Genomic DNA, 25,240 nt, shown 5'->3' on the forward strand with positions numbered 1-25,240 from the left:
CAATGAATTTTGAGTCTGTACATGTATGGGCTTTGTCATTAAGGGGTTAATCAATTTTTGGTGACTGGTGTTTGCTGGGCTTCTTTGCTGTTGTTAACAATATATCCAAAAGATTGCTTGCTTTAGTCGCAAGCTTCGTCCTGGCTAAGGGCTGCGTCGCATCCAGAAGCGCAAAATATCCTGCCTGTGTCATGCTATGTACTGTTTGGGGTTGTAGAAATGCTTTAATGAGGCAGAGTTAGACCACGCCCTCCAGACTGTATGCAAATAAGGTCTGTTTCCCAAAGTATAGTGTAATATGGATTTCTCATAGGCAGTGTTAGGATACTGTTATACAAACTGGAGATCAGATGCGGAGGGGGGGTGAATTCAGTATCCTCACATAAGTGTTCGAACGGGGTTAAATTTGTTGGAAGTTGCTCATTAGCACATAACGAATGTATATAATGCATGATTACATGATGTGGGAACTGCACGAAGAACGATGACTGATTCCCATTGATGAAGAGATTAATTGACTTAATCTTTCCATCATGGACCAAATGACGTAATATTAAGGCAGGTGCATCGTCAGGTAAGTAATTTGTCAATGTTCCTGCGTTTTCTTATTGTGAGTAAGTGGTGGCAGTGGAGAGGGAGTGTGCTTGGTCTATTGTGTTTGGTAGTCCAAGTTACGTTATTGATTGGTGAATCTACAAGAAAGTGTTCTGGAATAACCCAGGCTTTGTGTTGTCTAGCTGTAGAGCAATCAACTATTTTGCTCATTAGAATCACACGCTCCCGTCGATCTCAGTCGTGGTCTCTTAGATTCCCAGATTATAAGAACGCTTTGTAAAGATTTGAAGTAGGCTTGTGGAAAGTATATTGGAATTGTTTGCATCTCATTAAGGATTCTGAGCAAGATATTCATCTCGATTACAATAATCCTGCCCGTTCTTGTTATTCGAAGAAATGTCCATCTGGTTAAATCTACCCTGATTTGGTTATGGATACTTAAATGATTAGGGTCGTAGGAGGAGGAGAAAAAGATGATGCCGGTAGATACCTCAATGTTTGAGGGCGTTCGTGGACCATTTACACGGGGAACTAGAAGCGGTACTAGAGGCTGATGACTGGGGTATGTTAATATTAAGGAAGGGACGCTCTCGGTTGCGGGATAACGGATAGGAGTTCATCTGCATATGAAACAAGCTTTTTGTAAGTAGGGTCGATGATGATCCCATGAATGTCTGGGTTAGTACGTGTTATACCAAGTCCTAAAGGACCCTCCAATGTGGAGTGGGGTCAGTGCCCAGATGGGGATTTCCATCGATAACAGCACCTTTTCCTCAGTGGGTTGATCCCCAGAGTACTCCACAGCTGCCAGGACTTTGCTGCACCCACACCGAGCACTTCACCAAAACCACTAGTGTGATAGAAGCTCCACCAACTGACCACACAGGAGTAAACGGGTACAACATGGAGAAATCAGGACTGAACTACAGGAGCCAGGCCAGACTGAAGAAGGCAGACAGCTGTCAAGCAGGCTCAAAAACACCAAGAAAACACCAAAGATAATGCTCATTAGCTCAATGACTGGGTGCTGTGGGGCAATAGCCAGGGGTTTAAAATTTTCCTGGAAATAAATTTGAAGTGCTTCTATTGTGGTGGCTGAGTAGGTCGGTCTATTAGTTGTTGTTCATTTAGTCTCCATGTCCAATGGCATTTAAGAGTGTGAGGAATATTAAATGAGAGCGTTTACATCTGACGATATCACACCGTTGGTTTTATTTGTGTTTTATTTCTGTTACTCGTTGAATGAGATTTGAGGAAAAGTTTGTATCGAGGGAAGGATCTTTGAATATACCTTCCATCCATTTATTCACCAGGTGCGCGTTCACCATTATTTTTCACTTTTGAAGGAAAATATATGGTTTGGTGTTTCTTCTTTGCAGGAGGATTTAGACAGAGTTGGGGGCTCGGCGTGCAGGTGGCGGATAAGGTTCAACATAGAGAAATGCAAAGTTACGCATTATGGTAAAATAATAACAATGCGACCTATTCTTTAATTGGAATATCCTTGGGGGAAACGACCAATGAGAATGATTTAGGAATAACGGTTGACAACAGACTTGGTAACAGTGCCCAATGTCAGGGGGCAGCTGCGAGGGCCAATAAGGTTTTGGCATGTATATAACGGGGTATTGATTCACGGGAGGAGGATATTATCCGCCTCTTTACAGGTCATTGCTAAGACCTCACCTTGAATACGCGATACAATTCTGGGCACTGGTCCTTAAAAAGGACATGACTGCTTAGACCCATAGCAAACGGCCAAGGAATAAACAACCCAAAATACCCCACCCACCAAACCCCATAAATAAAGACACTGGACACCATTGTGTGGGATACGGCATTTTTGGCCGCAGCTTTATTAAACATGAATATCTAACCATTCCCCAGGCCAGCGGAACAACCCAACCATTACCATGAGAAACAACCTGCCAGCTGCTGAGTGCTCGGCCCAACAGGCAGTTAAACAACCGCTGATTAGCCAAGTGTCCCGGCCCTGCGGGTGCCATAAGCCTCCCCAAGCCCACTAAGGGCAAATTGAGCAAAGTTGTCTGGAAAAAACGCGCTGGCCAGGGGACCCAGACCGCAGCTGTGACAATTGAAGAGAAGGAACATAGAAGGAAAAAGAACAAATTAATACAAAACAATGATACCACGAATATGAATCATACCAGACCCAGGGCGGGCGGGCGCTCACTGCAGGCACAGGAAAAGAGGTAAGAGTCACCTACCTTTAAACCCTTTTAGCTGCAACATTGTTGCCGCTTCCCACCAATGGAGAAGGGGCTTACTGTAGCCATCTGCATGGGCCAGCAGTCATGACCCCCCTTTCCTATAGGTCCAGGGGGCCCCCTTTATGGAATTAGAAAAAGTGCAAAGGAAAGAAATAAAATGAATAAAGGGATTGGGAGATGCAAGTTATGGAGAGAGACTAAAAAAGTTAAAATTATATACGCTAGAAAAACGGCATCTCGGAGGAGGTATGATAACATATAAATATATACGGGGCCGATATACATTATATAAATATACGCGGGGCCGATATACATTATATAAATATATGCGGGGCCGATATACATTATATAAATATATACGGGGTCGATATACATTATATAAATATACACGGGGTCGATATACATTATATAAATATACACGGGGCCGATACACATTATATAAATATATGCGGGGCCGATACACATTATATAAATATACACGGGGCCGATACACATTATATAAATATACACGGGGCCGATACACATTATATAAATATACACGGGGCCGATACAGATTATATAAATATATGCGGGGCCGATATACATTATATAAATATATGCAGGCTGATATACATTATATAAATATATGCAGGCTGATATACATTATATAAATATACGCGGGGCCGATATACATTATATAAATATATGCGGGCCGATATACATTATATAAATATATGCGGGGCCGATATACATTATATAAATATACGCGGGGCCGATATACATTATATAAATATATGCGGGGCCGATATACATTATATAAATATATGCGGGGCCGATATAAAGAGCTCTTACATTAACAGAAATGTACAAAGAACAAGAGGTCGCCCTCTGAGACTGGAAGAGCGGAGATTTCATAGACGACAAAGAAAGGGATTCTTTACAGTGAGGACAATAAAGGTATGGAATGCACAGCCAAGAGAGGTGGTTATCAATTACATTTGATGCCTTCAAAAGGGTCTGGATATTTTTTTAGAAAGGCACGACTTACAGGGCTATAAATTAATAAATTAATATTTTAGAGCTTCTTGATCCAAGGAGAAATCCGATTGCCTTTTGGAGTGAAAACGGATTTTTTTCCCCTGATGACAGAATTGGAAGTCGCTTAATTAGGGGTATTTTCACCTTCTTTGGATCAAGAATAGGAAGGTTAGGTAGAAGGGTTGAACTTGATGGACGTAGGTCTTTTTTCAACCTTATGTACTATGTAACTATGTAATTTGAATTGGCCAGCTTTGAAGATGTCCCAAATATGACATGAGTGCGGGATGCGACAGATGTAAAAATTCTGAGTTGAAAAACTAAATTGTGCATGTCCCAAAATTGGCCTTTTAGTCCCCAAACAACCCGACAAACGCATGCTTGGCTATTAGCACTGTGCATGGGAGATGTTGCTGAACACATTTTAGGTGTTGTTTGGAAGCGACATATACCAGGAGCTGCAAATTCATATTGAAAGTAAAGTGTGTGCTTTAGCTGCTGGGGGCGCTGCCAATTTATATATAAGGCATATAGCCTTTTAATATGGTCAATACATTCCAAGAGTGGTCTAAGGGGCCCCTAAATTTTTTGGTGTGTTGCTGAATGCATCAGTGTCGAGGCATTGCAGCAACACCAGCTGAGCAAAGAAAGCAATTATTGGTTGCTCTCTATGCTCGTTTAACCCCATGACGTACCAGGCACGTCAATTGTCATTAAGGGGATGCATTTCCGTGACGCGCCTGGCATCTCCATTGTTGTTAGGTTAAAAGCCCCACCTTAGTACACATATAATGTATATCTAAACCCCAAAAACAGGACTTTTCAAACTGTTTCTCCATATATGTCAAATCAAAAGCAAAAAAAACATCTTACATCCCCTTATTACACATATCTCATATATTTAGTGGTACATAAAGCCAAAAGAAATAAAATATAGGTAGAAAATAAACATTTCTACAAGTGCGATTATTTAAAATGTGGTGCATCCAATTTACAAAGATTTAGGCTGAGGATAATAGGAGTGGAAAACAAAACTAATCGGCCCATCTTAAAACTTAAAGTAAAAGTAAAGCCGACAACTTTTATGCATGGTGTCCCCTTGAAATGTCAAATAGATTCATGTATTTGCCCCATAACTTTTTGTGGGGTTGTGTGAGCTCTAAGGGCACAAACGACTGCATGTGATCGGAAAATACCGGCACACAATTTGCATTCTTCCGCGTGAAAGCTGCGCATGGGACGCTCCTGGACTTTCCAACATGACAATGGCCCTGAGCACAAGGACAAGTGGCAATACACAGTGTCAAGAACTAACGCTATGAGATTATTACTGCAGACCATGTACTACATTTCCTTTAAGCCAACTCCTAGCTTCATCAACCGATGATAGCTTGATTGGTTGATGCTGAGCGGACAAAATAATCAATTTTACTGGGAATCCCCACGAATATCTGATGTTTTGCTCTCTCAAGATCTTGGTCACTTCTTTAAATTCAAATCTCTTTTGTCTAGTAAATAAAGAGAGATCTTGAAAGAACATTAAATTTTGAAATTTATCTACTTTCGGAGCATATTTACTTGCAGCCAATAATATTTTCTGTCGCATAAAGAAAGTTGAGAAACGAATGATTATGTCCCTAGGTTTTCCTTCAGCAATATTCTTTGGTTTTAACGTTCTGTGTACACGTTCAATCATATCATCTCTATCAAAGTCACGGATACCCATATCTAAAAACAGTTCTTTCAAATAGGGTCTGATTGAATCCTGCTTAATGTCCTCCGAAATGCCACGTATTCTTAGATTCTTCCTGCGCGTGCGATCCTCGGCATCATTTAATTTTTGTTCCAGATTCTTTATAATATTCTCTTTGTGGTTAAGGTCATCTTTAATTGATTTTAGCTCTAATTCAAGAAACTCATTCTTTTGCATAATTAGATTCAGACACTCTTGCGTTTTTTTAAATTCGTTTTTCCACTCCATGTTCACTTTCATGAGTTCCTCTTTAAATGAGTTCAACTGAGATTCCATACATAATTGCAAATATTCTTTGGTAATCAATTGAGAAGATTGTGCTACAGGACTTAAAGAATGCCTTCCAATTTCATCTATAGTGGAATCAGATAAGCACGCGGATTCCTCCATTTTCCTATGCGCCTGGGGTGAAAATAGCGTAGAAATCTTTTTTTCTTTCTTTTGATCTAGATCTCTTTTTTCTCTTTTTTTTTGATTTTGGATCCTCTCTTTTGGAGGCCATCGTGTCCTCTTGAAATTTGTGAATTTCAAAATAAACTAATAGAGAATTTGAGACTATATATATATATGTAAATTTTTTTATTTTATATATTTTTTTTTTCTCTTTTTTTTCTTTTCTCTTTTTCTTTTTATTTCTTTTCCTTTTTTTTGGTTTTCTCCTTTCCTTTTTTCTTCTTATAGCCACAATTCAAGTAATGCGTGATAATAAATTCATTAGTGAAATGTTAGTGAAATATGTATGAAATATTATTCAAAAGGATCAAAATCAAAATCACGAAGACAGATCAGATTTCACCTCCCTCAAGGCTAAATTAGCTTAAGGTGTCCAATTCCAACATGATTATGATAATTCTGTAATTAGGTTAGATTTCCACATGATTAGAAGATGCAGTCCATATCATATAATAAAGATAGACCACGACTGTCTCGTGGTAAAGATAAACAAGGATCAGTTAGTTCCGTCCAAATCTGAATTCATGAATATATATAATTGATTAATAACATGATTAGTGGTATAGTTGATAAAATTAAATTCATATAGGAGGATCGATTTTCTTACTCCTGTGCAACTTGAATGCGTTGTAAGATCTATTCACATCATGATTAGGTTGTAATATAAGTCTATTCCATCATAATTATTGTCTTTTCAAAATTTTTTCAATGATAAACTCGCTTAGGTATATTATCAAATTTGAAAGTTCTCCACCAACATGATTATTCAATAAATAAATTCCAAAATAATTCCAACATAATTCCAGTCATAATTAGCGAAAAATAAATAGATGAAAAAATACTTTTGACGATTCCAAGAGCACTGGGGATCCCACTCGATCGACTACCACAGCTCCACAGGAACAAAAATCTGTAGCGTTTTTCCCGCCAAGACAAACAGATGACTGATATTAAATTTTCTCTCGGTCTCCCTCCGGTCTCACTCCAGACTCACTCCGGTCTCACTCCGGTCTCACCCCGGACTCACTTCCACCATAACCAGATCTTCCAATATGGGACGTCAATCGGAGGCTGCTACACCACAGGATATTCTCCCGGGGTTGCTGCGGCCGACGGGCTTTCAAAGGAGCCAGAGGAAGGAGCTTTCAGACCTCAATCGCCCGGGGAGAGGAACCATGCGGCAACCACACGCTAGGGTTTCTCGAGAATGTTATCGAGCATATCGGAGAGACAAATCACAAGACGCCATCACCTAAAATTCATCCCGCTCGCTCCAACGCTCCACCCAGTGAGCGTCTCACGTCATCACGTCTCCATCCACCCTTTTTTTTTTTTTTTTTTTTAAGAATATATATGTGTAATCTCCTATTATATATTAACCACCACGCGACACCTGGAGTATGGTGTTTCTAATCCCATAATTTCACGATACATGCTATTTAATACATAATTATATTTATAACTTAAATCTTATGGAAATTTATTTAATTTTTCTAATCACTGAGGATTAATTTTGATATATTTAATATTCTACCCCTTTTAATCACCACGTGACACCTGGAGTTTGGTGTTTATAACTCCATAATTTCACGATATATGCTATTTAACACATAATGATATTTATAACCTAAATCTTTTATAATCTTATGGAAACTTATTTAATTTTTTAAATTAGGACTAATTGTTAGAATTTTTTTTTTTTTTTCCTCTTCCCCCCTCCCATTTGATTTATTTACCATTCTTTCCTTAACATAGCATAGCTCCCGTATAGCTCCTCAATAAGGTGGAGTTACTATGTCCTCGGAGAATGTTGGGTTCTTTCTCCGATGTTTGAATAGTAATTGGGTTTCCATTATTTTGTTTAAACTTTGTTATGTGTGTATGGATGTAGGATGTATGGATTGTGAGGGTGTCAAGCCATATCAGGTTTCTGTCAGCTATAATAACTTGACACATGGAAGATTTATTTAAGATTATTTCGCTGAATGTTCAAGGACTAAATCTGCCCCATAAAAGATATTCGTTATTCAATTATATAAATAATCATCATATAGACGTATGCTGTATTCAAGAAACTCATTTGAAAAATGCAGATATCTGCAGATTGAATAATAAAAGATATATTGTCCTTGATCATTCATCGTTACCCAGTAGGAAAAAACGAGGTGTAGCTATCCTAATCTCAAATAAAATTAAAGTTGAGTTGATCTATAAGCAGAAGGATTCTCATGCTAGATATGTTTTTATAGTGTGCAAATTAGATGAGAGATTATTTTCTATTTTGAACATTTATGCACCTAATTACAAACAGAACCACTTTTTAAATGGCACATTACAAAAAATCCAGAAATTCATCCAGGGAACCTTTTTGTGTATGGGGGACTTTAATTGCGCTCCTGATGCAGTATTGGACACCACTAGCTCCCGTGGTAGAACTCCTAATAGAAACCAAGTTAATTTATCTAATGCTTTCAGTATTACTCTTGGTAAATACAAACTCTATGATATTTGGAGGACGCTGAGACCGTCAGATAAAGATTATACCTTTTTTTCGGGTCGTCATAAGACCTTTTCACGCATAGACCTTATATTAACTACAGCGAATGTGATCGCAGATTGTAAGCGCATTAGTATAGGGAATGCAGCCTGGACAGATCATGATCCAGTTTGTTTAGAATTAGAAAAGCAATTTCATCTAACCTCACGTCCTTGGAGGATAAATGAATCATTACTAGGCTGTAAGGATTTTCTTGAGTATTTATCCCAGACGACCATTCAATTTTTCTCTGAGAATCTGACGCATAATGTGAGTCTGGGTAATATCTGGTGCGCGTACAAATGTGTCCTGAGAGGATATTTAATCAAAAAAGACGCATATAATAGGAAAAAAGGAAAAGAAAAATTGTCCGATCTATATATTTCACTGAGCAATCTAAAAAGAAAGTGCGGTCAATCTCATGAAGAACAAGACATCACGAATATGATTAAAATTAAAAAAGAAATTGAGGACCGTTTAATAAGTAAAGCAAATTATAATTTGATTAATTTAAAGCAAAAATTCTACTACGTTGGGAACCGGGCAGAGAAACAGCCTACCAACCAACTAAAAAATAGAAATTTAAAAAATCGTATTCTTAAACTTATAGACGGAGATAAATATATTTCAAGTCCTGAAAATATTGGGACAGCCTTTGGTAAGTTTTATACATCTCTGTATAATATTGTAGGCCAAGCCCAAGATGATGCACAGATGAGACAGTATTTGCAGGACTCCAGATTGCCGAAGTTGTCTGATACACTGATAGGACAATTAGATGCTCCCTTTTTGGAGAGTGAAGTAAATGAGGCAATAAAAAAACTAAAAGTTCGTAAAGCCCCAGGTCCTGACGGATACACAGCATTGTTTTATAAAAAATTGTCCAAATTGGTAGTTCCGCATCTAACAAATATGTTCAACGAAATCAGCGTAAATAAGTCCTTTCCTAACGGTATGTTGGAGGCGATTATTCTTCCTATACTCAAAGCTGGGAAAGAGTGTTTGAAAGTGTCCGACTACAGGCCAATCTCTTTGATTAATTTGGATACTAAAATTTATTCTTCAATATTAGCTGCCCGTTTAAAACCATTGTGCTCACAGTTAATTGGTAGAGATCAGTCTGGCTTTATAAAAGGAAGACATTCTTGTGATAATGTTCGTAAGATTATTGACATAGTTGAATATGTAACTAATCATGAAATTCCTTCAATCTTTTTGGCTCTGGACGCGGAAAAGGCCTTCGACCGGGTTAACTGGTCTGTTTTAGAACAGACACTGAGATCCTATGGCTTTGGCGAAGGTTTTATCCGAGCCGTTATGGCGTTGTACACAACACCAACCGCAATGGTAGTTGGCCAAGGCTTTAAATCGGAACGTTTTAGTTTAAATAACGGGACTCGACAAGGTTGCCCGTTGGCACCCTTGTTATATATCCTTACATTAGAACCATTAGCGTCGAGAATTAGACTTAATAAAAGCATTAAAGGAATAAGAATCGGCGATTTGGAAAATAAACTCTGCTTATATGCGGATGATATTTTACTTTCTCTGTATGATCCGTTAAATTCAGTTGATTATCTGATGGCCGAAATTAATTTATTTAGCAGCTTCTCGAATTATAAATTGAATATTACAAAAACACAAGCTGTAATGATGAATCTCTCGGCTTCATCCAAAATGAGCATTGAGGAATCTTTTGATTTTTCCTGGGCGACCGATAAGTTCGATTATTTGGGGGTTATAATTCCAACTAAAATCTCGGAAATCATAGAAGTTAACTTTAGTAAACTACGCGATGAATTGATTAAGCAAACTAAAGAGTGGAAAGGCCTTTTTATTTCCTGGCTTGGTAGAATGAATGTTATCAGATCTTATATAGTTCCCAAATGGTTATATCTTCTCCAAATGATTCCGCTCAGGCTCCCGCTTTGTTGGTCCACGGTTTTTCAGAAAAATATTGATAACTTTATCTGGGCGGGTAAGAGAGCCAGAATAGCGCGGAAAACACTAGCAGCGAGGACTCAATGTCCCATCGCTAGCGAGATATGCCCAAGCAAGTATGCTCTCACATATCTTGAAATTACAATACAAAAATAATAATAATATAGACTGGTTTGTGATTGAGCAAGAACTGACAGGCTTCTCAAACCTGGAATGCATACTCTGGCTACATCACTCTAAGTTGAAATCAATTAGAAATAATTTACCAATTACTCTCCATAGTTCTATGGAGTTTTGGGAATATATTAAGTCTCGACTAGGCCTCCGTAATAAAATAGCTTTAACAGCTCCGCTTGAAATTCTTCAGTATAACATTTCCCAATTAAACTTGAGAAATTGGTCTCATTTTAGGAACAAAAGGATTATAGATATCTTGATACAGGACAAAATAAAAACTCTTTCCCAGCTCTTAGTTGAATTTGAACTCGGCAATCTGGAGTCCTTTAATGTCTTTAGGATAACCCTTTATGTTAGATCTCATCTGTATGTGCAGTCCTCTTCTATTCTGAGCCAAAATATAAGCGATCTGTTTTCTACAGAGATTATTTTTAAAAGCCTAAAAAAGTGTTATATGCTGCTTGAAGAAATAGAAACTCCCCTTGTTCATACAGCATTAAAATCATGGCAATCAGATTTAAAGTGTTTGATCGATTTAAACATATGGATAGGTAGTCTATTAGAAGTTAATAAAATCTCGCACTGTCTCAATATGATTGAATTGCATTACAAGATAATGTGGAGATGGTATATAACCCGGTGAAACAATGTAAATTTAACTCTAATGTGTCTCCTATTTGTTGGAGATGTCGTTCTTGTTTAGGATCATTCTCTCATATCTGGTGGGAATGCCCTCAGATTCAACCTATTTGGCAAGATATTTTTAAGCTTATCTCTGATACTTTGAATCAAAAGGTGGTACCTACCATGCAAAGAGCCCTATTACATTTTGATTTAAAAGAATTTCGGTTTAACCAAAGGGCCTTTATAGTACAATGCCCGTTAGCTATGAAGATAACCTTAGCTAGACAATGGCTACAATCATCATCTACCTCTTTGGTTCATGTTGTGAATCAAATCAGCCATCAATGTTTGATGGAACGCGGCTTTTTTCTTACTCATCAGTGTTTACAGAAATTTTATAACATTTGGAGACCATGGCTGACTCGGTACCCTGATATTCTTCCTTGTTAGCAAAAGATCTAATATAACATATAAACTTACGGATTATACTATTTGGCTTGACTGTGTGAATGGATTGTGTGGATGGTTTGTCTTTTTCTTTCTTTCTTTTCTTTTTTTTCTTTTCTTGTGGGTTATAGACTGGGAAGACTTGCTGTAATCCCGGTCTAATTGTTTTGTATATGTTATATATTGCAATTTTAGACGCATCAATAATTTATTTATACAAAAATAGGTGGAAATACTTGCTGCTCTATTCTATGTAAATGGAATAGGAATTATGAATATTTGTACTTATATGCTGCTATATTTATTATATGCACTTTTCTGCTCATATGATGTTATCCTTTTCTATATTGTATGTGATGTGGTCTAATAAAAAAAAAAAAAAAAAAAAAAAAAAGAACTAACGCTATGCAGACCTTTGAACAGGGGGGGTATTTCCGTTATAACTTCCAGCCGAATGTGAATCCCATAAAAATAAAAGAAATGTATTGTTTTGCTCACTCATGTTTTCTTTAAATATAGTACATATATTACCAATTATCCACAAACTTTGATCCCAACTGCAAACCTCTTCTCATTGTTAAAAGTGCAAGAGGGGAGCAGCGACCAATCAGGATGCAGAAAGAGCAACCGTTTTATTATAATGAATGTCTATAATTTAATGAAATCAGATCAATACGTAACGCGCTCAACAAAGCAAAGAGCAGAACCTGAATATCCATCCAGTGCTTTGTAAGATATCTGCAACCAAATATCTGAACCTCCATACTGTGCAACCTTATTTCCTTGGGACAGAATCAGGAACTTGATATTCTGTGTCTGTTTCCTTGGAAACAGAATCACTTTTATAATATACAGAAACTCAAATGGATTCGCAGAATCATTTCTAAACTGCAAAAATATCAAGAAAAACTCAAAAAGGGGAATTTTATCGGCTAAAGTGTCAATCATAGCAAGCGGCTCAACTACATTAATGGCAACAATTTAGATAAACGAAGGAGGTTGTTGGTGATCCGGTTCGTGAAGATCAGGGGAAGGCAGACATTCGAAATATTTTTTCTTGGTATTTACCAATAATTCACTCACGGCTGCAGGTTTGCTAATTCATTCTACAGAAAAGCTGGCAGCAAACATATGATTGGCTGAAAGAGGACAAAGTGCCAGATCTGCTAAATAAATAAAGTAGAACAGATAATGCCCCGGGGCCGGATGGTATATACCCTCTGCTACTTAACCACTTGGCGTAAAGCAGAAGCATTAACAATACAGACCAAAATCTCAGCCAGGTGGTTATAGACCCAGCAGTAGCGGGGACATTTTGGAAGCCGGTTAAGGGATAATATTCAAAAAAAAAAAAACTATTTATTATTATTTAACTCAGGTTTATGAAGCAGAGATCGTGCCGGACGAAATTAATTGCTTTCTATGAAGTGTTGAGTAAAACCCAGAACAGAGAGTTTCAGTGGATGTGATTTATTCAGATTGTGTGAAAGCAGGTGATCCGGATCCACATACAAGATTATCGAGCGAATGGAAGGAGGTCGGCTTAGGGAGCGCTGCTGGGATAGAAAACTCTCCAAATGATAGCAGTCCGAGAGTTCATGGAGAATTATCCAACCGGAGAAAGGGGGTGAATCAAGTGAAATGGAGAGTTCATGGAGAATTATCCAACCGGAGAAAGGGGGTGAATGAAGTGAAATGAAGAGTTGGCATGTGGGCCGGGCATCATTAAAACGAGATTCTGGCTTCCCTGATGATTAGGAAACCATAGTCAAGTTTAGAGTCTGTTTGCTTCGCCCTCCATGACTTTCATTTCCTACATTTTTTCAGTTTTTTTGCGATGTTCAATTTAGGTTTCTTCATTTTCTTCATTTTCTTCATTTTCATTTTTGCCTTTGACTTCAATTTCCGCTTTTCGCGTTGAAGTTTGGCTTTGGCTTTCTTAGATTCTGCTTTCACCTTCTTTCGCATCTTTTTCATCTCTTTGATGCTTTTTTCTTTAAGCTCTTTTTTCCTTTTCTCCATTCGCTCCTTTCTCTCCTTTTTCTCCCTTTTTTTCTTTTCCTTCATTGTATGTTCTTTCTCCCTTTTCTCTTTTTCCTTCACTACCTTCTTTTTCTCCATTTGCTCCTTTCTCTCCTTTTTCTCCTTTTCTTTCTTTTCCTTCATTTTCTTCTTTTTCTCCCTTCTCTCTTTTTCCTTCATTTCCTTCTTTTTGTCCTTTCCCTCCCTTTTCTCCTTTTTTTCCTTTTCCTTCTTCTCCTCCTTTTTATCCCTTCTCTCCTTTTTCTCCTTTTCCTTCTTTTCCTCCTTCTTATCCTTTCTCTCCCATTTCTCCTTTTCCTTCTTTTCCTCCTTTTCATCTTTTCTCTCCCTTTCCTCCCTTTTCCTCCCGTACTTCTTTTCCTCCTTTTCATCTTTTCTCTTCCATTTTTCCCTTTCCTTCCTGTCCTCCTTTTCCTCTTTTCTCTCCCTTTTCTCCCTTTTCTTCCTCTCCTTTTCTGTCTCCATTCTCTCACATTCCTCCTTTTCTTTATAGTCCTCCTTTTCCTTATAGTACTTCTTTCTCTTCATTCTCTCCCATTCCTCCTCTTCACTCTCCTCTCCACCCTTCTCTTCATCATAAATCTTCTTTTTCCTTCTGTCAGTGTGCTCTTTTCCTGACAATGCCATCAAGTTCTGAAAGAAACTGCTGGATGTTTTAGGTTTCCTTTCAATGCTTTCTTCACTCTCCTGTTCTTGGAGACTGGAAATTGATGGACTTACTAAAAAAAAAGAAAAAATAAAAGAAAGCAAATCGGTTAATATGTTACAGATAGTCCCATGACAACGTGTACATAAAAAAACGTAAAAACCCTATGATTCCCAAGTTTCAAAGAAATCTTTCCTATAATGTGACTTTCAACCTTATTTTTCATTTTTTTAACAGTAGCAAATAATTGATATTCTATTTATATTGTGAAATCATTTCTTTTTAAGACGGGTGAGTTAAGTTCCAGCAATGAATTTTAAAAGTCCAAGTTTGATGACATCATACGGTCAAAATAAACTTATACTCTTTCTATTATTCATTATTGTTGATATATGTTACCCAAGGAAGTTAAGAAGCGGAGGGACTCTTCATCCGGTGGTCTCAGTCCAGTTTCTCCTGCATACCGTTCAGAAATGTTTTTTTGTTGTCTACAACGGCGAAACCTAAAATAAGAATAATAAACCCCGTTAAGGAAGAAATGGATTCCAGCAGCATCGGGGTGTTTCTCCCCGTGTATAGTATACATGCTGTTTGGTCATTTTTTATATCGTGCGTTGCGTTGGATGTCTCTCCGCAGCATTTGAATTTCCAACAATTTGTATAACTTACTTTACGTAGAAATAGACCACCAGTCCGGCGACCGTCGCGCATGTAACACAGAAGAATGCGTTCTGCACGATCCTCAACACCGGTCGTGAATAAACTGTAGAGAGAGCAAAAATATTTCTTAGCACGAGAAGAATGTGGAGATAAATACATATTTATATAACACACAGACAGATTTCTATATTAAAGCTTAAAGAAAAATAGGATCTGCTACTAAACGAGATCCGAGAAAATGGTCATTTCTGTCCTCTTCTGAAAGTAGGACACATTGTCGCTTCCAGACCTTCCTGTCCCCGAAGGCATTAATAGAACGTCTTTTATCTCTAACGCTGCGCTTCTATCTTAGTGTAGAGGAGTTAGAAATGACGCGTTTCTTTTTCCGGCTCCAGTTACTCCACTATGAGAGCATTTTCTATTATTGTGTAGTTTGCTATTCCATACGGTTATCATTAATGTTAAAAGAAAACACATAGCGTACCTGATTGCGCCATTCGTGTAATCAGTGAACGGAATCCTCCGATCGCCAGAGATCCTTTGTGACATAAACAGGAAAAAGGAGCGTTAGCTGCATGTTCTCTATACAATATCTTTCTATTATCCCCGAGTTACAGATAAAGCCAGCCCCAAATGACAGTTACATGAGGAGCGGATACTGTAACCTCTCTTATCTAATATTCCACATTTCATCTTTCTTACGGGTAATAAAATCATGCGTGTGCATTGTACACATACACACATAACACGGATCACACGCTTCTGAAGCATGGATGCCCATCTGAGAGGCGTCTGTATCTTACCATTAGATGTTGGCTTGGATTCTCGTGGCTGGAAATTCCCGTCGGTCCCTGCAAAAAAAAAAACAACACCGGGGTCATCAACGGCCAACGAACTTCTTCATTCATAGGAACCTCGGGAAGAGACGCGCAATTCCTCTGTGTCCCAAAAACATTTCTAAATATCATATGCTGTCCGGTGTAAGGTGAGGAGCCCGGTTTTCATTGGATTTCTAACGGATTTAACTGATATTTTTCTACCAAACCGCCTCGAGTGCAGCTGCAGGGCAGCGATTCCGGCAGCTACTGATACAAAGAGAATTATACCGCTGTTTGTACTCAACAATATAACCGCTAGCAAGAAATAGTTCATGGAAACATTTGCCGCTGATCTGCTGCGGTCACCGGGAACCCAGAACCCAGAAAGCCGATATTCCCCAGTTTTATCCGGATCTCGAGTTATTCGGATTCTTTACCTTTCGGGCGCGGAACAGGAAAAGTCTCAGAAGTCAAACAGCAAATAGCAAATAGCAAAGCTACTACGATCCGCATCTTCTCTGTTAGGAGTCTACAGTAGAAGTGTCCTTCTGCTCTGTGATGTGCTGTATCTGTGTACTGCACCTGTGATGTCACAATGAAGACATGACATCATCGTGTTCCGTGATCTCAAGGTAATGAAACAATTTTGTACGTTTGCAACGTTACAAAAACACTTTTGATACAAAATAAAAATCCAGTAAAGATAGAAGAAACCTTTAAGGTGTTTTCCGGCCGGATCAGAGTCTATTGCTGGGCGCTGTGAGCGGTATATATTCATTATAATAACACCAAACTGAAAATGAAGGGAAGGATGTGTGATGTTATTGATTGATATATACTGATTGATATAGCGCCATCATATGCTGCAGCGCTGTACAATGTGTTCCTATTAATTTAAATAGCGCCATCATATGCTGCAGCGCTGTACAATGTGTGATGTAACTGATTTATATAGCACCATCATATGCTGCAGCGCTGTACAATGTGTTCTTATTAATTTAAATAGCGCCATTATATGCTGCAGCGCAGTACAATGTGTGATGTAACTGATTTATATAGCACCATCATATACTATAGCGCTGTACAATTTGTGATATTACAGATTGATATATACTGATTGATATAGCGCCATCATATACTGCAGCGCTGTACAATGCGTGATATTACTGATTTATAGAGCGCCATCATATGCTGCAGCGCTGTACAATGTGTGATATTACTGAGTGATATATATATATATATAGCGCCATCATATACTGCAGCGCTGTACAATGTGTTCTTTTTCATGTAAATAGCGCCATCATATGCTGCAGCGCTGTAAAATGTCTGATGTTACTGATTGATATAGCGCCATCATATGCTGCAGCGCAGTACAATGTGTGATATTACTGATTTATATATACTGATTGATATAGCGCCATCATATACTGCAGGGCTGGACAATGTGTGCTGTTACTGATTTATATAACGCCATCATATACTGCAGCGCAGTACAATGTAATCTTATTAATTTAAATAGCGCCATCAAATGCTGCAGCGCTGTACAATGTGTGATATTACTGATTTATATAGCGCCATCATATACTGCGGCGCAGTACAATGTGTGATATTACTGAGTGATATATATATATATAGCGCCATCATATGCTGCAGCGCTGTACAATGTGCGATGTTACTGATTTATATAGCGCCATCATATACTGCGGCATCATGCAGACAAACAGCAGCCTGGAACGTGTTTGTAGACAGAGCGACAAATCCTGTATTTGCAGGCATACAATAATAATGTATAGAAACAGAGCATCGCAGGTAAAGAGCAACAGAATAACACGCAAACCCAGCAATGCAGGTATAGATCACCCCCTCTCTCTAGCTACCCCCTCCCTCCCTTCTCACTTTCTACACCCTCTCCCCCACTTCTATCTATTTACCCCACTATATACCCCTCTCCCTCCCTTCTCACTATCTACACCCTCTCCCCCACTTCTCACTATCTACCCCACTATATACCCCTCTCCCTCCCTTCTCACTATCTACACCCTCTCCCCCACTTCTCACTATCAACCGTAAACCATTAACAGTACTCCGACGCTAACTGTAACTGGGCCTCTTCAAAGCCATGAGCTTAACCCGCCCCTAACCCAAGCTCTATCACCAAACCTTTCCATGCTTAAACGTTTCTAACCGCTAACTTTGGAAAGGTGGTTTAATTAGAAAGATCGGATTTGTGGAAAAGATATATTTGCTTTCAAAGGAAACAGCATCAGGCAACTTGGTATTTGTGAAGCCGATGGGTTCAGCACGCCACGATCGGAAAAAAGAGTAGTAATCAGATTCCATCCCGAAGCCTTACCCCTAACCTTGTAACGCAGCCCAAAGAATGTGTGCCAGGAACTTCTGGTGGCTGCAGCAGAAGGGGAAGTTGCGGACCCCCGTAGGTAAGCGGTGGGGGAGTTACAATCTTCAGCTTTTCTTTTCTTAACGCAAACAACATTGTTTCAAAGAAGCAACCTCGCGCCCCAGTCACTAAGACTGCTGGAAGGTTTGTTTGAGCTGCCGCCTCATTTGAATACCCATGATGCACCGAGAAACGCCCCGCCTTATTGTTAGTTTAATAAGACTTTAAAACAGCCCAATATTAAATAGTTCCAATCCCTTTGCAATTGTGTTTTGCATGTGTTAAAGGTTCCAATGATCAGGCAAGAGCTGGGTGGGATTAATTAAACACACCTTAACCTCGAGGAGCACTGCCTGTGGCCGGGCCGTTGCCCTGCGGCATGCTTGGGTCTACTTTGGTTTCTCTTCAGACCGAATAAATCTTTTGCCTTTTACTAAAGAGTTCCATGGGGAGGAATGACCATGAGTCTTAATCAATTTTTTGATGCCTGGCGTTTGCTGAGCTTCTTTGCTGTTGTTAACGATAGATTGAAAAGATTGCTTGCTTTAGTCGCAAGCTTCTTCCTGGCTAAGGACTGCGTAGCGTCCAGAAGCGCAAAATATCCTGCCTGTGTCATGCTATGTACTGTTTGGGGTTGTAGAAATGCTTTAACGAGGCAGAGTTAGACCACGCCCTCCATACTGTATGCAAATAAGCCTGTACATATGCTTTCAAGCATATTCCCAATTGTTCTTTATGATAATAAACAAACCAAAAAAGAAAAAACAACTGTCCTTAAATGTTTAGCATTGAGATCTCTGTTCCTCACATGTGCAGTCGTATTATTCATTTCCTCAAATATCAATAGTGAAACATCTGGAAAAAGTACTCACCACACGCTTAAGGGGCCGGTTTTCAGCATGGAAAGGACTAATGCGCCCTCTGTACGTTCAGTGATCATAGCTTTTTTGCTATATGTTTAAAAGCTTTCCGACACGAGTTGGGAAGCTCTATGCGTGTGGAAAGATCATGTCGAGATCGCTTCTCGGCCTTTTGGCTAAGATCGAGTGTCTTGCCTGAGGTTCGTGACGATTGGTTGTTGTTGGATCTCGGCCTTTCTATTTATGTAGACATGCTGCTATTGGGGTTCTAACTGATGCCTTTCTGAACGAAACGAGATTCGGTCACGGTTGCGTTCGCTCCTCGGCCTCCGGCCCTGCAGACCCTAGGAAACCCGTTGTGGACTCCCCAACACCGAGTGGATGCATGTTGGAGAAATCCTAACACTCGTGAAGCTTGAGCGCACGGTCTACCTTTGGGTGCTGGGAAAGACTCCCCCTCTTCCTGAGGCGGCCTTCTCCCCTACTTTTGGCCTTTTTTTAGTGCCTTTTCCCTCTTTTTGGCCTTTTTTAGTGCCTTCCCCTGCCCCTCTTTTTTGGCCTTTTTTAGTGCTTTCCCCTGCCCCTCTTTTTTGGCCTTTTTTAGTGCCCTCCCCTGCCCCTCTTTTTTGGCCTTTTTTAGTGCCTTCCCCTGCCCCTCTTTTTGGCCTTTTTTAGTGCCTTCCCTTGCCCCCCTTTTTGGCCTTTTTTTAGTGCCTTCTCCTGCCTTCCCCCCTGTGCTTTTAATCTCTCCCTCTTCTCTTTTCCAGTTCTCTACGCTTCCCCAGCCAGACCCGACGAGGAGTGAAAATGGCAACCCAGACCTCTGAAGCCCAACGACCCAGCCAGGCCACCGGAAGCCGAGTCCAGCCTGCAGCGACCCCAGGGAGCCCACCTCCCCTGGAGACCTGGATGAGGCAGACGGTGGTCCTAAAGTTAAAGGAAGTGGAGGGCCGCACCCCTGACATGGATGTGGACACCTTCAGCAAGAAGGTAGTGCACGAGGGAGCAGGCTTCAGCCCAGCAGAGACCCTGAGCGTCCAGTCGTTTTTGAAGGGAATGTTCTACATAACGTTCATTTCAGCGGCGGTCTGCAAAAGGTTCTGGGAAGCCTTCAGGTCGGCGAAACCGGATCAGGTCCTCTCCCGTCTCTATGGAAACAGCCCCATCCACAGGGAGGAGAGATCCGTGACGGTCTCGATGCGGAACCCCCACACCCCAGGAAAAGACGTGGCAACTTTTCTGGGAAGATACTGCCACATCGTGAAAGAACCGACCAAGATCCTCAACCAGTACGGCTTCTGGACAGGAAGATGGTCCCTCGTGATCCGTCTGAAGGCAGACTCCACCTCGCCGGACGGGCTCCAACACCTCTCGCAGAGCTTTGCCCTGGGGAATTCTACAGGCATGCTTTTCTACCCTGTTCAGCCCACAACCTGCAGACGATGCAGCCAACTGGGTCACAAGGCGGAGGAATGCCAACAGAAATCCTGCAGGCACTGCAGGGTGGTGGGGCACGAGACCAAAGACTGTCCACGAAAGAAGACCTGTAACCTGTGCGGCGATCCTGACCACATCTACAAGGATTGCCCCAAAAGATCAAGGTCATACGCAGCGGTAGCAGCAGCCAAGGCCCCGGCCAAGGTCCCCTCGTCGGCCCCGACCAAGGCTCCAGCCAAGGCGCCGGCACCGCAGACACCCTCTCCGGCAACCCCGAAAGTGAAACCCAGGAAAGGTAAGAAAGCAGCTCCCCCCCTGCCAAGACTGACGTGGCCCTGCCCGCTGTCAAGGCTCCCCCTCCTCCCCCAGAGGCAGCGCCATCCCCCCCTGCGCTGCCTCCGACCCTCCCTGCTTCACCCCCTTCTCCCTCCCCCCACTCCTCCCCCTCTCTGCAGCAGCTCTAACCCCGTCCCTAGCTGCTGCAGACCCCGACCCTTTCCCCCCTCTTGTTTCCACTGCAGACAACCCCCTGGAGATGCCGCCAAAAGGAGCCGGAGCCAGAAAACGCAAACATAGCGGCAAGAAGGAGGAGGAGGACGAGGACAGCGAGACTGAGACGAGCCCCACCAGGATCTCTGTCCAGAAGAGGGCGCCACCACCAGCCCCCACCGTTCCCTCTCCTCCCGAGCCCGCTAACGACAACGACGACACGCTCGAAAAGATGGTCCAGGACCTGACCCCGTCGGATGAGCCAGCCACCGAGACCGAGGCTCTGATCCTCAACCAGCTGGACATCGACAACCAGGTCTCCCTCCTGGAACAGCTGCTAGACGAGGCCGTCTGGACCCCCGTGAACCCCATCGACCACGGCGGGGAAGATCCTCCCCCACCAGGGGGAGGAGGCGGTAACTAGTGCCTCTGTTTGAGCTAACCTTCTTTTTACTCCCAACTAATGGCGTCAATTTCTATTTTCTCCATTAATGTGAGGAGCATGAAGGACCAGTTCCGGAGGCGCGGTTTACTAACCTTCCTTTCTTCCCCCAAGATCTCTACTCCCCCAAAGACACAGACCCGGAGGCTGCCGAACGGTTCCTGTCAGGTATCACTAACACCATTGATCCCGCAGGTCGTGCAGCCATGGACGCCTCCTTGACGCTGGAGGAGCTGCACTCTGCCGCCAAGTCCTTCAGGAAGGGCAGGACACCGGGCAGTGATGGTCTCCCAGCCGAGTTGTACACAACGCAGTGGGACCTCATCGGCCCTGACCTCCTCGACCTGTACGAGGAGTTGGTGGTGGAGGGCAGTATGCCCCCCACGCTGAGAGAGGGAATGATCACGATCCTGTATAAGCGGAAGGGGGAGAGATGCGACCTGAAAAACTGGCGTCCCATCTCTCTCCTGAACGTGGACTACAAGATCCTCGCCAAGGTACTAGCCACCAGGTTGAAGTTTGGGCTGGGGGAGATGTTCTGTTCTTACGCTAACCTGATGTACCTTGATATCCGCAGCTCGGTGCTGGTGAACGGCTGGAAGACTGACCCCTTCCCGGTCCTCTCTGGGGTCAGACAAGGCTGCCCTCTTTCACCTCTTCTTTTTGTCTGTTGTATAGAGCTCTTCGCCGAGTGCATCAGACGGAATCCAGAGATCAGAGGGATCACCGCGCCGGGCAGAGACAAGAAAGAGATAAAGTGCTCGCTCTACATGGACGACGTGACCATCTTCTGCGCGGATCGCCGGTCGGTGAGAGTGCTCGTCCAGACGTGCGAGGACTTCAGCCGAGCTTCAGGCGCAAAGGTCAACTGCGGGAAGTCGGAGACCATGCTGTTCGGGCAGTGGGACCTGACTTCTAGCCGATCCCGTTTCCCGTCAAAACCGACTTCCTAAAGATCCTGGGAGTCTGGTTCGGCAGAGACGGCGCGGCCCTGAAAAGCTGGGAGGAGAGACTCAACAAGGTAAAGCAGAAAATTGGGCTGTGGAGCCTCAGAGACCTTACCATCGAAGGGAAAGTGCTGGTGCTGCGCAACGAGATTCTTCCCGTGCTGCAGTACGTCGCTCAGGCGTGGCCCCTGCTGGTCACCATCCACCGAGCCATCAACCGAGCGGTTTTCCACTTCATCTGGGGCTCCAAAATGGACAGAGTAAAGCGCGCAGTGATGTACAAGGAACCCGGCAAGGGAGGCAAAGGAGTGCCTGACATCCCTACCATGCTGAGGACCTTCTTTGTGTGCAACTGCGTGCGCAGGACTCTCAGAGACGTAGTGAAAGGCTCTGCTGGAAACTCCATGTCTCGCTTCTTCCTGCTGCCCCTGTGGAGGCAGCTCAAGTGGGAAAAGTGGGACAGCTCCATCCCTTACAATTGGACCATGCCCTGGTTCTACTCGGACGTGGGCAAATTTGTAAGGGAGCACCAACTGGAGGGAGTTAAACCAGACTTGTGGTTACCCCGTGTGATCCACAAGCTCATCAGAGCCAAAGACACTATCGAGAACATCCCAGGGCTCCCCGACGCCACAGCCAAGACTGTCTGGGCTAACGTGTCGTCGAGCAGGCTAACCAACAGGCACAAAGACATTGCATGGATGGCCATTCAGGGAGGCCTCCCCCTAAGGACATTTATGCATGCCAGGGGGCTGTGCAGATATAGACACTGCCCACAGTGCATTGTGGAGGAGGAGACTTCCCTCCACTTGTTCTGGCAGTGCCCGTTTGCACAGGCCTTGTTCAGAGCCCTGGAGCTGGATCTCAAGGACTCTATCGAGAGAAAGTACCTGTCCTACCATTCGGTACTTTACGGACTTTTCCCAGGAACACACACGGAGAGCGCCATTGAGGATGCTTGGCGCCTCATGTGCTGCGTAAAGGACGCTTTATGGTTTGCCAGGAACCACCTGGTGCTGAGGAGGGAGCAGGTCACAGTCCGTGACTGCCGCAGGCTTATCCACAGCCTGCTGAGAGACTACTCTCTCAAGGACAGTCTAGAGGCTGAAGACTAGCCCCGTTCTCCTCGGCCCCCTTTCCCCCCCCCATTTCCCCAGGTTATGTTCCACTAAAGTGCTAACCATATGTGCCACGTCTGGGAATGTAATTGTACACTGCTTCTACTGAGCTTTCCGTAAACTGAAGTCGTACTGTAACGTGTATTGCCCTGCGCTGCGTCGCAGTACTGCTTATCGTCTATCTGTACAAATATTACTGATCTTTGTATTCCTGCTAAAACAGGTTGATGTCTGTTTTACCATAACCAGTTTTGTATAATAAACTTAAATACAAAAAAAATGAGTCTTAATCAATTTTTTGATGCTTGGCATTTGCTGGGCTTCTTTGCTGTTGTTAACGATAGATTGAAAAGATTGCTTGCTTTAGTTGCAAGCTTCGTCCTGGCTAAGGACTGCGTAGCGTCCAGAAGCGCAAAATATCCTGCCTGTGTCATGCTATGTACTGTTTGGGGTTGTAGAAATGCTTTAACGAGGCAGAGTTAGACCACGCCCTCCAGACTGTATGCAAATAAGCCTGTACATATGCTGTCAAGCATATTCCCAATTGTTCTTTATGATAATAAACAAACCAAAAAAGAAAAAAAACAACTGTCCTTAAATGTTTAACATTGAGATCTCTGTTCCTCACATGTGCAGTTGTATTATTCATTTCCTCAAATATCAATAGTGAAACATCTGGAAAAAGTACTCACCACACGCTTAAGGGGCCGGTTTTCAGCATGGAAAGGACTAATGCGCCCTCTGTATGTTCAGTGATCATAGCTTTTTTGCTATTTGTTTAAAAGCTTTCCGACACGAGTTGGGAAGCTCTATGCGTGTGGAAAGATCAGGTTGCAGACTTCATTTTTGGCAAAGTGTCTAGTCTGCCGTGTTTGGATTGACTTTTGCCGGCTCCGATGCCGTGCTGCGCTCCTTCTTTGTGGCGGTGCTGGGGAGTCCGGTCGTCCGTGCGCTGCCGTTAGTGAGCCTTTTGCTCGTTCGTCGCAAGGCCGTATGGTGAACTGTCTGAGATTTTGTGTGTTTTCTTCCCGCCGCAGTTTTAAAACAAAAGCAATTTTGTTAGGTACTTTTTATAATCTTAGGTGCAAAATGTTGGCACTGGCGATGCTGCTTAAGACAAAAAGAAATTGAAGGAAATCAGGCTTTTTTGGTGTTTGTGAAAAGGATGGGCTAAACACGCCACAACGGGGAAGGATTCTAAGCCTTACCTAACCCTAAACTGTCAACCGTAAACCATTAACAGTACTCCGACGCTAACTGTAACTGGGCCTCTTCAAAGCCATGAGCTTAACCCGCCCCTAACCCAAGCTCTATCACCAAACCTTTCCATGCTTAAACGTTTCTAACCGCTAACTTTGGAAAGGTGGTTTAATTAGAAAGATTGGATTTGTGGAAAAGATATATTTGCTTTCAAAGGAAACAGCATCAGGCAACTTGGTATTTGTGAAGCCGATGGGTTCAGCACGCCACGATTGGAAAAAAGAGTAGTAATCAGATTCCATCCCGAAGCCTTACCCCTAACCTTGTAACACAGCCCAAAGAATGTGTGCCAGGAACTTCTGGTGGCTGCAGCAGAAGGGGAAGTTGCGGACCCCCGTAGGTAAGCGGTGGGGGAGTTACAATCTTCAGCTTTTCTTTTCTTAACGCA

At 42.2% G+C, this 25,240-nt stretch overlaps 1 non-coding gene across 1 annotated transcript; it reads left to right on the plus strand.

Moving 5' to 3' along the window:
- Positions 1 to 18,688: 18,688 nt before the first annotated feature.
- LOC128488261 (U5 spliceosomal RNA) lies at positions 18,689 to 18,803 on the plus strand. The gene has a single exon (XR_008353690.1). It is a non-coding gene; the product is annotated as a U5 spliceosomal RNA (small nuclear RNA).
- Positions 18,804 to 25,240: the final 6,437 nt, after the last annotated feature.

This window comes from Spea bombifrons, chromosome 3 (assembly GCF_027358695.1).
Source record: "Spea bombifrons isolate aSpeBom1 chromosome 3, aSpeBom1.2.pri, whole genome shotgun sequence".
Lineage (NCBI taxonomy): Eukaryota > Metazoa > Chordata > Amphibia > Anura > Pelobatidae > Spea > Spea bombifrons.